Here is a 15,693-nt window from a genome sequence, read left to right as displayed (position 1 = left end):
TGAAAGGGTGTTCCGCCCTGTCCTTCCAAAGCTCTGCCCTGCCCTTCTGAGGCTCCGCCCGGCCCTTTTATTAAAAAATAATGAGTGTATATTTTTTTTATAACTCCTAAAGATGTTTCATTAATAAACTCATATGTTTTGTGCTGGGTTTGAATAATTATATTTCGTCTATATAATGTTAAATTGATGACGGTAATTGGTTTATGTGTGGACTATTCCTTAATATTTAATGTGTTTAATTTCACTAACTGTTACAATTTATAAGTTGCAAGAGATATATATGTTGGAGTGTGTTATTGTATGAGTGTTGGTATTGTTCGCGTCATTACGTGTGGACATGAATGTCAATATATCAGAATTAAAAGATGATAATGTTCACTTGATCTCATGACCATACTATCATTTTGTTTTGACTTATAAATATAATGCACATACATGTCGTCTACTGTTATTACATAAATATAGTACAACATACATGTCATCTACTGAATGTAATAATTTGTTTAACAGACATTTTGTGAATTTTTCAAGACAGCATATTTTCCAAAATACATTAAGATCACTTACGTAACTTTTTGCATTCAAAATATTTCAGTGTTACAATTATGATAACTGCTTCTTTGTTAATTTTTTATTGATTTAAAAAAGACATCTCAATTTAGAGTTGTGTTTTGTTTTACAAATTTTATTTTAATACTAATAAGAAAATTGGAATACTGAAAAATATTTATTATTTTAATAAAACAGATTTTTGCTTCTCCTGAAAATTAAAAAAAAAAGTCAGTTACACTACTTATTGCATTCAGAAAACAACATCTGTTTGCTCATGTCATTTTGCAAAATTTGGTAAAAACATTATTAATACCGAAAAGGTTGTCCTAATAATTTAACAGTTGATGTACATTGTACGTCATTTAAATAATCACACAAAAACTGATAAGTCATATAACTGACATTTTTAGTTTTATTACATTTAATAGTACCTGAGTTGTTAACTCGTTGATTAAAATATTTTAATCAAAAGTGTGTTGCTTTTTGTATAATTATGCCCCCCTTCAAAGAAGACGGGGTATGTTGTTTTGCTTGATGTCGGTCTGTCTGTCCGTCGGTTTGTCGGTAGACCAGTTCGTTTCTGATGAGTAACTCATCAACAAATTGACGATTGGCTTGATACTTCACATGTGCATTGGCCTTGGACAGTAGATGACCCCTATAGAAATTCGGGTCAAAGGTCACTGTCACAATAAGTGTGAAAATCGTTTTCGATCAATAACTCATCAACAAATTGACCGTTTGGCTTGATACTCCTCATGTGCATTGACCTTGGACAGTAGCTGACCACTATTGAAATTGGGTTCAAAGGTCACTGTCACAATAAGTGTGAAAATCGTTTCCGATTAATAAGTCATCAACGAATTGACCGATTGCTTGATACTTCACATGTGCATTGGCCTTGGAGAGTAGATGACACCTATTGAAATTGTGGTCACTAGGTCAAAGGTCACTGTCGCAATAAGTGAAAATTGTTTTCGATCAATAACTCGTCAACAAATTGACCGATATGCTTGATACTTCCCATGTGCATTGGCCTTGGACAGTAGATGACACCTATTGAAATCGGGGTCTTTAGGTCAAAGGTCAAGGTCAGTCACAATAAGTGATAACATTGTTTCCAATCCAATCAATAACACGACAACAAATTGAACGATTGGCTTGATTCTTCACATGTGCATTGTCCCAGGACAGTTGATGACCCCTATTGAAATTGGGGTCACTAGTTCAAAGGCCTGTTTGTGGGGCATATGTCTCCGACCGTGGAACTCTTGTTAGTGTTTGGTGTTGAACATCACGTTTCTGATGCTTCTGTTATTGATTATGTTGGCGCTAAAATTACGTCTTATTGATCAACTAACAAAACATAACATTAAAATTGTTCACTTGAAATGGTTAAGAATTGGTTTGGACGGTATCGAATGTCATGTCAGATAAACTGTTTAACACGAATAACTTGCACGTAATAAAATGTTTTGCGGGTCAGTCTATACTTTCCTCTAGATGACGTTTCAAAGACCGTTTTAATGCGTGCAACACTTTCAAATCAAACACTATCTCCTCGGTGCAACAGTTGAAATATTCGCTAAAAGCAAATGAAATTACCACTTTGTCAGTGTACATGCTTATATTTGACCGATGTTGCGAACCTTAACAATGGACACATACCGACAGTCCGAGGACCACTTTTTAAAGACCTAAACTTGACGTGCACAATGAAAAGTGAGCTTAATGTATGTATAAGTAATTTAATAAAGTTAATGAATGTTAATTGAAATATCAATACGATTTGGTACAAGTATTTATACATAATTAAATAAGTAAATAAGTGTGCATTCAAATATATGTAATAATTTGGAAAAATGATGACCATGAAGAACGGCTATACGTTATAAGCATATTTCAAACGCGAACTCAGCTGCAAGATGGTCTATATAAGCCATTGCGAAATGCACGGAACTTGGAAATGTTTGTAGTGAATTGTAATAACAATCACGTATATTTTCACTTTAATGCACATATACATTGCTTTGCGAAGCGAACATACTTTGGACAGGGTAATTACCAAAATATAAGAAATAACCGCAAGGTATTGATTTAATATATTGTATAAAAATCAAGAATATGCATATTAAATGTATAGGAATCATGAAACTCAAAAAACATAAGAATACACATTTTTAATAACACCCGCTATTATTACCTTTAAGGCAAGTAACCAATTGCCTAAACAGTACATGACTACAAACAAAGCGACATAAAACACAAACAAATGTTTAACGAAGTAGTCTTCGAATACAAAGGGATACTTCTTACTGCTATCATGTTTCGTTGATTATAATACCCCGCACCGTTACCAAGTAAAATGGGTATCTGGAATCACCATGGACGTCTGTCCGCACGTTTGTTTGTCCATGGACAAACTCTTGTCCGCAGGCGTTCCTACACTTCCACATACAACATTCAAACTTGAAAGCATTGTTTCTTATGATATGAAGTTGTGTATGTGCGAATTGTATCATCCTACAATACATATTACAACAGATATGTTCATCTTAGACATTCTTTTACCACATGTTACATATTACGACATGCGGAGTTGGGGTGTATTATTCGTAAGTATTGTGATAATTCTAGTATTGTATGGCAGGTTGAAGATTGATATATGCACCGGAAAGTATAATTCTGCATTTGCATTAGATTCATAACATTTTGGTGACACAAATAAAGTATTTATTTTCTCATATATTGCAAAACATATTTGAGTAAATTGTCCTCGTAAAGATATATACCTTAGATCTGTGCTTATGTGCTTACCGACAAATCGAGGACTGCTTTTTATGTCCCGGATCAAATGATCAGGGGTATATTGTTTTTTTGCCTATCTTTCTGTCTGTCATAACCTTGGTCATAACGTTTGCCATATTGATGATACCAGCTTGATATTTGGCATGCATGTGTATCTCATAGCTCTGCACATTTTGAGTTGTGAAAGGTCATGGTCATTCTTGAAGGTCAAAACATATTTGAGTTAATTGTCCTCGCAAAGATATATACCTTAGTTTTGTGCGTATGATGTATTGTCAGTGTAAATAAACATTGACAACAAAACACTGTTCTCATAGCGATAGTAGCATGCGATTGTCCTCTGGCCGCATTTAATTGTTGACATAATTTTAAATTGAATTTACGAAGAAACGGTTAACATATTGTCAACGATAATCAGAATACAAACAAATAGTTTGTCAGTGCAACGCCTCATTACATTGTTTTAAGTGTAGATGCGTTCATTAAAAATGGTCATCCAAGCCCCGAAGTAAGTCAAGGTCCTTACATTGTATACCATACACGTATGTGTGCGCGCGTGTGTGCGTGTGTGTGCGTGTGTGTAGTATTACGGAAAGCACTGTCACCGCCATTGATCTAGTTTATGTTGTCTACGAGTTGGTTTCAATATTCATATGTTATTATGGTCAACATTCCCACAACCATTTATTAATTATCATTTAATGCCCATTTTATATATACCATACTTTTCATCACCATGTTGAATAAGCATTTATTTACACCGCGCTGTTACATGTATTGTTGTGTGGCTATGTACTTAAGTATTTGCCAATAAATTGACTTGACTCGACTCGGTGAACCGTTTGTATTACTGCGTTAAAAGAGAATCTTCTTACCGTGAGCCGTAAGCACAGCGTTTGTACTATTCAGCACTATTTGTATGACTTGTGTACAGTACATTGTTTGTGCAACTGAGTATGTCATGCTAAACATAACACATACTGCTTCTTGGATTGTTAACGGTTATATATTAAACGGAATACCTGTTAGCATGCATAGTTCATCATCGGTGCATTTCTGAATTGCAGTGGGTTTCAAATTTTCCAGAGCACGGATCCGTTCTGTTAACTGCAATCGTGATACATCGGCTATCTCCGGACTCCTCCGTTAGATATCAATAATATTTATTTATGGAATAAATTGTCTGCTGATCCAGAATGCCAGAACTGTTAACTCAAATTCATCTTTTTTATCTTCGGCCAAGACAATGTTATTAAATCTTGGACAAATTAAGCCAAATTAACTTAATCACCATTTGGATATGTGTGATAAGTTGTTTAAAGATTAGAATCATTAATGAAAACTTGCAAGTCGAAATGCAATACTGCAAATACATGTTGCGTTAATCACGTGTATAGGGATGTTAATGAGTATTACGATCTAAAATACTGCTATTTAATTTTTTTAACGTACCGTAGTGCGCAACTCCAAAATAATTCAATGCACTACATTTTATGATTTTAATAACTTTAATAGTGTTTGTTTTAATAATTAAATTGGTTTTATAATTCGATTTCTGAATTAAAAGTTGCGTCAAGTGGTGGCATCGTTGGTGATAATAATTAGTAATAAACTTATATTATTGAATGAATAACAAACACGACCTTAACTGATCATGATTTCAACAGAGGGATAATATTGATACAATTTATATTTCTTTATCAATGCTGCCCACGCGTATAGCCCTAACACTTATAGATCACGGGTTAAAATTTACATTGCAATTTGCTACAACAAAGGTACCGGCTCGTTTGTTGGTGGTTGTTTTCATCGACACGTTATTGATTCCCGTCATCAGAGTGGCATGTTGTTTTAAGAAGGCAACAGCGTTAAATCACCTTATGTCGCACGCTGTACATACAATAAAAACGATTTATTTAATGATACAAATCAAGTTAACCCGGATTCGAACATTTAACCGGATTATTGATCGCTTCGGTATTTTAACCGGTTAACCGGTTATCCTGGTGTATCCCAATCATTTTAAATTTACGTGCAAATCAAACTTAGGTTAACACTCCTCAAGTCTGAAAGCACATTTTATAGTTGGTGTGTGACTTCAGCTAATGGGTTATCCATTATATTACTAAGATTGTTCCCTTCGATTCGGATTTCAATCCAAATCCTTGAATAAAAGCTAGGCACGCACATAGTTAAATAAGACTTGTCTAGCAATCTAATTATAACTTGTTGACTTGAAAACTTAGGTTTTAACGTGGTTACCTTGAAGATATTTTGCATTGAAATACGTTTAAGGTACTAAACATTTTAAAGATAAAGTTGACAATGAAGTGTTAAGTTAATACGCAGTTCCTGACGTCACTTTGCACGGCGAAAGAATGACTATGTAAAAGGGACACTATTACATAATATTCGAATATATTTTGATGCACATATTGCAAGTATATAAGTGACTTATAAAGCTAACATACCGGTTAATATTTAAACATTGAAGGCATTAGGCATGCTGGAAAGCTTGAAAAACCCAAACCTAGCCCAGCAGTTATCAAATTTGAAGATTACATTTACATTGAAAACGTGTGAGCCTCGATCTGAAAAACGGAGCATAATACATGTCATGTTTGTCCGCACAGGCTAATAACGGAGGACACTTTCCGCCAAGATCGGATTTTTGATTCGACGAGACGAGAAATTCAATAAGCGGAAAGTGTCGTCCTTGGTTAGCCTGTGCGGACAAATATTAAGCCCCGTTTTCCCGGAACGAGGCCAAATCGTATAATAATGCCATCTAGGTGGTCCCACCGACTCGAGTTTTACGACACAACATTCTGACGAAATAATTCGCACGTATTGACAATTAAACGGAATTTTATGTTAATATGTTAATTGAAAACTTTCTTAAAGTAACTACCTTAAAAAAAGAGTCATCTGTAGTCCAAGAAAACAGCTAGCATAATCGTTTATTCATTTCTCATTTTTTATACATGCATAAGGAGAAAACACAAAATATGAATGATGTAATATTTGAACAAAACCATTCAGATAGTTGTTGGGGAAAAAACTTTGAAAACCCCGGTACCTCATATTCACATTAACAGACGCGCCGGCTCGCACTATCAGTAGAGCGCCGGACTAAGAATCGCGGGTTAGAATCTCTACCCGGTCGTACAATTTGTGCGGTGATTGATCTTTAAATACTTTTTACGGCCATTTTCTCACTTACTCTGATTCCACAAGGGCAGCTGTCAGTGACTGTTATTTTGGTACAAATCAGATAAAATCATCCATACAAAGCTATAAACAGGTAAATCTAGAAACGAAGTTAAAATGCACAAAAACAAGATACAAAGTAAAAATGCACAAAAACAAGAAACAAATAAAAAATGCACACAAAACAAGAAACAAAGTAAAAAATGAACATAAACAAGAAACAAAGTAAAATGCACACAAACAAGAAACAAAGTAAAAATGCACAAAAACAAGAAACAAAGTTAAAATGCACAAAAATAATTCAAACAAATCATTAACATACACTGAGCATTTGCGATGCATTCAATACAGATCGAATCGGATTTGATTGAAAGGAATAAGGGCGTCGCACGGCTCGTCGTTTAGAGCGATAGGGTGGTACAGATATCTATAATAAAGCAAGCAGATCGCGTTAACCTGGTCTTCATTTACGGAAGCGGTCACCGATGCTCCAGACAGCCAGCTCCATCCGGAACTCAACTTTCGGGCACCTAACCAGCAGGCATTGTCTCCCAGACTCGTGACGACGTCATCATGACTTGGCTTGTGCTTGCTTCATATGTTTGTGACGCCTAGGAGAGAAGGGAAACTTCCGTGCATTAATAACCTATATATATATATATATATATATATATATATATATATATATATATATATATATATATATATATATATATATATATATATATATATATATATATGTATGTATATACATAATCTATATTCGTATATTAAAATCATATAAAAGTTGATGGCGATTATTTTTATAGTATGGTCAGATCTAAATAAACCTCGATGGTTTTGTTATGTTTTCTGCTACTGCATATACTGATTTGTGTCATATTAATAATGGAGAAATGTATGATAAAATTAGTTATAGGAAGATTGGTCAATCGTTAAATCAAAATAAGAAACGTAGAATTGCAAAACCTTGGTGGAGCGACAGCCTATCCTACCTTTGGAATTCTGTCTGTCAGTCTGAAAGAATTGGCTAAAATGCAAAAATGCCTCTTAGTCTCAAAAAAGAACTCTCGATAGCGTTTTTGTTACTGCTCGCAAAAGTTTTGATAGAGCCGTGCAACGAGCTAAGCGATCTTATTGGATCTCTTTTCAAGAACAATTAGCGTCCGACTGCGAGACTAGTCAACAGGAGGTTTGGAAAACCATTGGTAAGATACGTGTTGCTCAGTCAAGAAATAGTGGTATTCCTATGCAAATAGTTACAGCAGATGGTTCTGTTTCTCATGATATTGATGACATTTAAATGAAATGGGAGAATTATTTTAGTAGTATTTAAAATAGAAATCTTAGTGATACAGGTCAATCTTACTTTGTGTCTGATAATGATCTAAGTAATTTGGATTCTACTGATAACAGTGTCTTAAACCATAAGATTTTTATAGAGGAAATAAAAAATGCAATTTTTAGAGCAAAAGGCATGTGGCATGGATTCTTTACCGTTAGATATATTTCGAAATACTTGCGCAGTGTCATTTTTACATATTATTAGCTAATCTATTTTTTGAAAAAAAATGAGCTATTGTCATCACCTTGGCGTCGGCGTCGGTGTCGGCGTCGGCGTCCGGTTAAGTTTTGCGTTTAGGTGCACTTTTCTCATAAAGTATCAATGCTATTGCATTCAAGCTAGGTACACTTACTTACTATCAAGAGGGGACTGGGCAGGCAAAGTAAGATAACTCTGGCTTGCATTTTGACAGAATTATGTGCCCTTTTTATACTTAGAAATTTGAAAATTTTGGTTAAGTTTTGTGTTTAGGTCCATTTTATTCCTTAAGTATCAAAGCTATTGCTTTCATACTTGCAACACTTACTTAATATCATTAGGGGACTGTGCAGGCAAAGTTTTGTAACTCTGACTGGCATTTTGACAGAATTGTGTGCCCTTTTTATACTTAGATAATTAAACATTTGGTTTAGTTTTGTGTTTAGGTCCACTTTTTTCCTAAAGCATTAAAGCTATTGCTTTCATACTTGCAACACTCACTAAATATCGTAAGGGGACTGTGCAGGCAAAGTGATGTAACTCTGACTGGCATTTTGACGGAATTATGGGCCCTTTATACTTGAAAATTTGGTTTAGTTTTGTGTTTTGGTCCACTTTACCCCTAAAGTATCATAGATATTGCTTTCATACTGTGAACACTCGCAAACTATCATAAGGGGACATTTAAGGACAAGTTACATAACTCTGGTTGTCATTTTTACGGAATTATGGCCCTTTTTGTGACTTAGTAACTTTGAATCTATGGTTACATTTTGTGTTTCGATCCACTTTACTTCTAAAGTATCAAGGCTATTGCTCTTAAATTTCAAATACTTTCATGCTTACATGAGGGTACTGTACCTGGCAAGTTGAATTTTACCTTGACCTTTGAATGACCTTGACTCTCAAGGTCAAATTATTAAATTTTGCTAAAATTGCCATAACTTCTTGATTTATGATTCGAGTCGAATCTCCCCGAATCCCCCTCAATCCCCCCCATTATTTTTTTAATTAAAGAACATCTCATAAATGACCGCCACACCCTCATACTTTACCCCCCCCCCCCCACCCCAAAAAATAATTTTAATGCCCCCGGTAGGGTGGCATATAGCTGTTGAACTGTCCGTCAGTATGTCAGTCAGTCTGTCCGTCCGTCCGAAAAATGCTTTGACATTGGCCATAACTTTTTCACTTTTGAAGATAGCAACTTGATATTTGGCATGCATATGTATCTCATGGAGTTGCACATTTTGAGTGGTGAAAGGTCAAGGCCATCCTTCAAGGTCAAATGTCAAATTTATGGTGTCTGTCCCTCCGAAAACTTTAACATTGGCAATAACTTTTTCAATATTGAAGATAGCAACTTGATATTTGGCATGTATGTGTATCTCATGGAGCTGAACATTTTGAGTGGTAAAAGGTGAAGGTGAAAGGTCAAGGTCAAATGTCAAATATATGGCGTCTGACAGTCCGAAAACTTTAACATTTGCCATAACCTTTTATATATTGAAGATTGCAACTTGACATTTGGCATGCATGTGTTTCTCATGAAGATGCACATTTTGAGTGGTGGAAGTTCAAGGTCAAGGTCATCCTTCAAGGTCAAATTATTTTTTTTAAATATCAAAGCGGCGTTCTCATGAAGCTGCACATTTTGAGTGGTGGAAGTTCAAGGTCAAGGTCATTCTTCAAGGTCATCCTTCAAAATCAAAGGTCAGAAAAAATATTAAAAGCGGCGTTATCATGAAGCTAGACATTTTGAATGGTGGAAGTTCAAGGTCAAGGTCATCCTTCAAGGTCAAGGTCATCCTTCAAGATCAAAGGTCAAAAACAATCAAAGCGACGTTATCATGAAGCTGCACATTTTGAGTGGTGGAAGTTAAAGGTCATGGTCATCCTTCAAGGTCAAAAAATATATAACAAATCAAAGCTGCGTTCTCAAGAAGCTGCACATTTGAATTGGTTGAAGTTCAAGGTCAAGGTCATCCTTCAAGGTCAAGGTCATCCTTCAAGGTAAAAAAAAAATCAAAATAATCAAGGTGGCTTTCTCATGAAGCTGCACATTTTGATTGGTTGAAGTTCAAGGTCAAGGTCATCCTTCAAGGTCAAGGTCATCCTTCAAGGTAAAAAAATAAATAAAAATATTCAAAGCGGCGTTATCATGAAGCTACACATTTTGAGTGGTGGAAGTTCAAGGTCAAGGTCATCCTTCAAGGTCAATGTCATCCGTCAAGGTCAAAGGTGAAAAAAATAATTTCAAAGCAGCGTTATCATGAAGCTACACATTTTTAATATTGAAAGTTCAAGGTCAAGGTCATCCTTCTAGGTCAAGGTCATCCTTCAAGGTCAAATGTCAAAGGTAAAAAAACAACATCAAAGCGGCGTTATCATGAAGCTGCACATTTTGAGTTGTGGAAGTTAAAGGTCAAGGTCATCCTTTAAGGTAAAAAAATATTAAAAATTTCAAAGCGGCGTTCTCATGAAGCTGCACATTTTCAGTGGTGGAAGTTCAAGGTGAAAGCCATTCTTCAAGGTCAAGGTCATCCGTCAAGGTCAAAGGTGAAAAAAATAATTTCAAAGCAGCGTTATCATGAAGCTACACATTTTTAATATTGAAAGTTCAAGGTCAAGGTCATCCTTCTAGGTCAAGGTCATCCTTCAAGGTCAAATGTCAATTTTTTAAGCGGCATTATCATGAAGCTGCACATTTTGAGTGGTGGAAGTTAAAGGTCAAGGTCATCCTTCAAGGTAAAAAAAATATAAAAAAATTCAAAGCGACGTTCTCATGAAGCTGCAAATTTAAAGTGGTGGAAGTTCAAGGTCAAGGTCATCCTTCAAGGTCAAAGGTCAAAAATGAAATAAAATTCAAAGCGGCGTTCTCATGAAGCTGCGCATTTTGAGTGGTGGAAGTTCAAGTCATTCTTCAAGGTCAAGGTCATCCTTCAAGGTCAAAGGTTAAAAAAAAATAATTTCAAAGCGGCGTTATCATGAAGCTGCACATTTTGCGTGGTGGAAGTTCAAAGTCAAGGTCATCCTTCAAGGTCAAGGTCATCATTCAAGGTGAAAGGTAAAAAAAAAATATTTCAAAGCGCGTTCTCATAAAGCTGCACATTTCAAGTGGTTGAAGTTCAAGGTCAAGGTCATCCTTCAAAGTCAAAGGTAAAAAAAAAATTAAAGCGGCGCAATAGGGGGCATTGTGTTTCTGACAAACACATCTCTTGTTTGTTTTTTCAAACATGGTTAAAAAACACAAATATTTATTTTTATTATTTTATTTTTGAAATACCGTCAAACCATCCCACCCGAGAATCCCCCTTTTTTGCATTTTGGAAGATAATGTAATAAATGACCACACCCCCCACACTATACACCCCTCTCCACTCCAACCCTCCCTCCTTTGTGATTGAAATTGAGATAGGTCCCTACACCCCTAAAAAGAAAAATAGATGAGTGGTCTGCACCCGGAAGGCGGTGCTCTTGATTTTAATGTTTGTTTCACTACTGGTACTGTACCTACTGACTGGGATAAAGTAATAATCCCATTCCGAAGTCATATACTGTTGATCGACGTGATCCATTATCTTACAGAGGTATTTCACCATCTGTTAGCGTGTATATGCTTTATTGTTCAGTATTAAACAATAGATTATCAGTATGGGCCGAGAATTATAATGTCTTAGCAGATGAACAAAATGGGTTCCGTAAACACAGAAATACAGTTGACCATATCTCAACTTTGACAAATGTAATTGAAACTAGAATTTTTTTTAGGCAGTCTACCTTTTGTGCCTTTATCGACTTTAAAAAAGCGTTTGATTCCATTAATCGTAGTCTATTTTGGAAAACACTATTAGATAAAGGCATTGGAGGTAGCATGTTTAAGGCTTTAAGGTCTTTATACCAAAATGTATCATCGTGTGTTAGAATCAATTGTCATTACACTGATTGGTTTGAGAATACATGTGGTCTTCGTCAGGGATGTTCGTTATCTCCCTTATTATTTAATATATTTATTGATGATTAAGTTGGTAAAATTAAAGCCACTGGTAAAGGAATTCAGATAGATGATGATTTGCTTTGTATTTTACTAATTGTGACATTGTTTTGCATGTAATGGCTGAAAATTAATCAGATTTACAGTATATACTTGATGTTTTATCAAATCGATGTGAATCAAATAATATGATTGTTTATCCACTTAAAAGCAACATTGTGCAATTTAGACCACCGTCTCGATCGAGGACATCGCATGGTTTCACATGTGGTACTCATTCATTACATGTTGTAAATCAATACACTTATCTCTGCATGCTTCTCCATGAGCACTTGGATCATACAAAAACTGCAAAGTCTGTAGCCCAAAAAAACTGGCCGTGCACTTGGTTTGTTGATTGCTAAGTGTAAAAGCATGGGAGGTATGTCATTTAAGGTTTTCACCAAATTATTTCATGGCAAAGTTTGGCCTATAATTTCATATGGCGCTTTTGGGAAACAAGTCCAATTCTTGCATAAATACAATACAAAAAAGAGCAATGCGTTTTTATTTGGGTTTTGATAAAAATACAGAAGCATTGTTTGTAGAGCTTGGTTGGCAACCGCCACATGTGAAACAATAGATCTGTGTCGCTCGTCATTGGCATAGATTTCAAAGAATAAATAATGATAGACTAATTTATAAAGTGTTTGCATTTTGTAAATCAATCAAAGTACTGACAGTACTGGTGTGACGATGCTTTTGAAGAGGGTGGATATAAAAGCATCAATTTAAGTTTATCTACATCACCACAATTGTGTATGTGGGTACGAACATTTAGGATACGAAAAAAATGTGGGTACGAAAAGTGTGGGTAAAAAAAATTATGCCCACACAAATTGGGGTACAAAAACAAATGTATGTACAAAAAAAATTGGGTACGAAAAAAAATTGGATACGAAAAACATTTGGGTACGAAGAAAAATTTGGGTACGAAAAAATTCGGGTTCTAAAAAAAATGGGTACGAAAGAAAATAGGGTACGAAAAATGTTGGGTACTAAAAAAAAATTGGGGTTCAGGGAAGTAGTTCCCGTGGGGAACTTGACCCATTCAGCAAAACTTGGAGGCGGGTTACATTCTCGATCAAATCTTACAAGAAATATCTTTAAAAAGATAATCGGCGTTTATTTTTCTCTACTACTTTTCGTAAAAACCTTCTATTACAATAAAATGTATGTGGGTTATTAAAATAACGTTTCAGCAGATATATAAAAAACATGACATGATCGTTAATAACACATGTTCATCATACCATACCTTTATTTCGTTGTTTACCTTCTTAATTTAATAATATTATATGTACGGACGTGATTTTACATGCCCATGGACATGGAGATATGCTGTTTTACCAGGGAGCGGGAATCGAACCGGTGTCGTAGAGGTGAAAAAGCGTACGTGCTAACCACTGCACTAGCTGTACGAACAGCTACGGTTACAAGGGTTGTTCTATCTTTATAAATCAAAGCAGTGCAGCGTTTACAATTTGCATGTTCGAAATTGTTCGTATTCTTTAGATTTGTGATCGCGTAAAAAGTTAATTTTATATGTTTTCATTCGCAATGTATTTACAAAATCGAAAACAATCAAACACAATGGAGAAAATATATAGTTGTTTCATTGGTCCATAAAGATACAATGGATGTAAAATAACTAATTTAAAATTAACGTTTTGATACACTTAATGAATCTGTTTCCCCAGAATATGATGTTCTATTAATATTTACCTTAATCAATGATAATCTGCGAGGTATGCCGATTGAGAAAATGTGTTAACTCAATCGGACTGACTCGGTCTTTACCATAGGTCGCCATTGTGAAAAATTGTTTCATGGTATGATAACTTAAACGAGCTGCTTCGCTGAAGCAGCATCGTCAAAAAGTGGTAATGTTTGTAAAAATTGGCAGTTTGAATTTGTACAAAAGATGCATTTGTTGAATTTGTCTCATGTTTTAGAAACCAGATCTGAATTCAGTGAATTGTCAAGAAAAGATTTAGTGAAATTGTTTCAGAGAAATGTATGCATCTGTTTATAAACGACTGGAAAGACAAAGTATCAAGTCACACCGGCTCTAATAGGATATCTAGAAATAAGTTACGAACATATCAATTGTTTGAACATGAATTTGAAACAGAGAAATATGTATGTATAGCAATGTCTTTAAAGCATAGAGCGGCATTGTCAAAATTCAGATGTGGCGTTGCCCCTCTTAGATTAGAGACGGGGAGATATGAGGACATTACATTAAATAAACGTATATGTACTGTTTGCAAATAAGGCGTTGAAACTGAAACATATGTTTTGACACAGTGTCCAGCCTCTGAGGCATTAAGAACTGTTTTATATGATAAAGCTATTCAAATCGATAGAGATTTAATTCACTTGTATGATGTATTTCTTCTCTCCAACTTAGATTTAGCTAAGGTAACAGCCAAGCCTGTTATTATAAATTTTAAATTAGATTTGAAATATTATATAAGTCACAAACCTCTATTGAACTATACAGCTCTATATGAATTTATATATAATTATGTTATGTTTGAAAAATGTAAGAAGGAAACAGTATTGTTAACCAAGGTAACAGTCTAGAAATTATTGGGGGATTTTTAGTTTTTAATGTTTTAGTTACCTTTTAATCTCTTTTAGTTTCTTTTAAGACTATTTTAATGCTGAAAGAGAAACTATGTATAACAATCCTCTTTTCGTTCTAACTTTCGAATGTATCATGATATTTTAGGATATAGTAAGAGTGTTCATATATTGTCACGTTTTTGTTGTTGAACTTTGTTAAAGGGTCAATATATAATATCTTAGAAAACAAGCAATACATCGATCTTTGAAACGATACTGTGTAAATATCTATTGTCATCCTGTTAATGTATTTCATATAATAAGTATTCAGCGACACGTTGAAACTAATATAGGTATGAATATGTACGTAAATAAGTAGTCAGGAGTGCTGTGAAACAATTCTGTGTATCTATGTACGACAATAAGCTATAACGTGTGCATTAAAACGATGTTATTAATGCATCAACGAAAATAAGTATTTAAGTCGAACGTTGAAACGACGCTGATATTATATCTACGATAATAAGTATCAATCGTATAAAAAAAATTGCTGTTTACAAGTATGTTCATGTATCTAGGAAAATAAGTATTCAATCGTGCATTGAACCTGTGTTTTTTACGTACCCAAGAACGTAAGTATTCTATTGCTCGTACAGCAATAGAATACCTAAGTTCTTAAACGATAATGTTTATGTAACTACAGAGTAAGTATTTTTGCCCCATGGATCGATATTGCTCAATCATCTATGTACAACAATAAGCATTGTTATGATCGCTCGAATCGATGGTGTTTATGCATCTGCGAAAACAACGATTAATGTTTTCTACCGCACAATTAATTATATCATATGTTGTTATTTTTTTTAACATTAAGCGATGTGAATGAAATCAGAAAAAGAAAAAAACAACAGTATAACACACATTTGAAATTTCAATACGAACAAAAACGCTTAAAATGAAACCAGGTAATTTGCAC

The sequence above is a fragment of the Dreissena polymorpha genome, chromosome 2 (genome assembly GCF_020536995.1).
Source record: "Dreissena polymorpha isolate Duluth1 chromosome 2, UMN_Dpol_1.0, whole genome shotgun sequence".
NCBI lineage: Eukaryota > Metazoa > Mollusca > Bivalvia > Myida > Dreissenidae > Dreissena > Dreissena polymorpha.
Note: the sequence above shows the minus strand (reverse complement) of the source record.